Source organism: Moschus berezovskii, chromosome 23 (genome assembly GCF_049115385.1).
Source record: "Moschus berezovskii isolate FMDL1 chromosome 23, NW_MosBer_1.0, whole genome shotgun sequence".
NCBI lineage: Eukaryota > Metazoa > Chordata > Mammalia > Artiodactyla > Moschidae > Moschus > Moschus berezovskii.
The window spans coordinates 29705038-29706801 of record NC_142482.1 but is presented as its reverse complement, the minus strand read 5'-3'; positions in this window follow the sequence as shown (position 1 = coordinate 29706801).

Here is a 1764-nt window from a genome sequence, read left to right as displayed (position 1 = left end):
GGTTTCTGGGTGTGGCCGTGTGGTAAATGGCACTGGAACAGCTAAAAGGTGCCCCTCGAGATGGTTGGTCTTTGCCCTCAGTAGCCTGTGAGCTCACCTGGGATTGTCAGGTGCTGGAAAATTGAAGTACAAGCTGAATGCCAATTTGTAGATAAACAGTAGAACGTCACTTTCTAGCCAGGCAGACTACTCACTTGCCTTCCAGAATGTCATCTCCCTGCGTCAGAGGGCTGGAGGTGCCCAGTAAAGGTGACTGGATTACTGGATGAGTGTGAGTGAAGCAGGGGACCAGTTCCTCCAGCGGACCATGGGCTCCCAGAGAACCTGCCCAGCCTGCCTTCCTCCACCGTGGCTTGCCCTCTGCTAGGCCCCAGCTGCTGCTGTGGGCCCAGAGGTGACACCTGCCCGCCCTGACTGCAGGACGTGCACTAGCCCTGGTGTTTGCAGAGCGCCTAGTGGCGGGGCAGTGCAGGGGATCCAGTGAGAGTTTATCTCCCATTGTTTGCTGGTCTCCTTGTGGAGGTTTGGGTGGGGCTCCTTCCATCCCTTCAGATGGAATCTCTTCCATTCATTTCTACAGTCACTGTGTACTCCCACTGCAGGGGAGCTAAGATGCTGCATCCCCACGACGTGACTGAAAAATAGAGTCACTCCTTTATTCGTTCAAAATGTCCTGGGCACTTCTCTGGGCCATTCCAGTGGCCTCTAGAAGCAGAATAGCCTGATGATTAAGAACACAATGCTCTGTTCCTAACTCCACCACTTGCACTTAATGCCTTTGGGCAGGTTATTTCACTTCTCAGCCCCTCAGTTTCCTTGCCTGTCAAGTGGGATATGATAATGGTATATGCTTGATTGGGCTGATGTCAGACTTCAGTGAGTTAGCACCTCTGAGTGCCTGGCGATCATAAGCACGTAATAGGCATCAGCTGTTTTCCATTATCGCTGCTCTGCAGCTGCCAGTGCTGGGAAACAAGGTGAGGGTAAGCAGAGGTCCCTGATCTCCTGGGCAGATCGACCCCGGTCATTTAATGACTCTGACATGTGCAGGTCGCCAAGTGTAACAAGTGCCTGTGATGGCGGGGTGAGACTTTTTTAAGTGGGACCGGAGGCAGCTTCCCTGAGGAATGGTTGCATTGGCTGCCTTCTGAACGAAAGGGCTTTGTGATAGAAGTCAGAACAGTGGTCACCTGAAGGGTGGGGGAGGAGCATAGACTGCCAAGGTCACAAGGGAACCTTACAGTATTGGGGATGTTCTAAATCTAGATCTAGGTGGGAGTCACATGAGTGTACACATCTGTAAATAATTACTGAGCTATGTATTTCAGTGCACTGTATGTACTTTACACCTTAGGAAAAATAAGTGGACAGGCATTAGCTTAGTGAGAGGAGGGGAAAGTGGTCTAGACAGAGGGAAGAGGATGTGCAAAAACCCTGTGGCAGAAGGGACTGGGTAAGTCCCAGGGACTCAAAGGAAAAGCCATTGTGGTTGCAGCAGGTGAGCAGGAGGGAATGTGGGGAAGAATGGGGCTGGAAGAGGCAGGGCTGGCTGGGCCTAGGAGGTCTGCCGCATCCTGAGGGTGCTGGGATACTGGTGCAGGGTATTTAGCAAGTAGGGTCGGGGTGGTGGGAAGGAAGATAAAGTAAGACTGACTGGAGGGGCACTGGGGGAGGCCAGAGTGTCCCATGATGTGCTGTTGGCCTAGGGTGGAGGAGGGGAGCAGAAGCCTTTAGTAGGTGCAGTTGACGGCTTGGTGATGCACT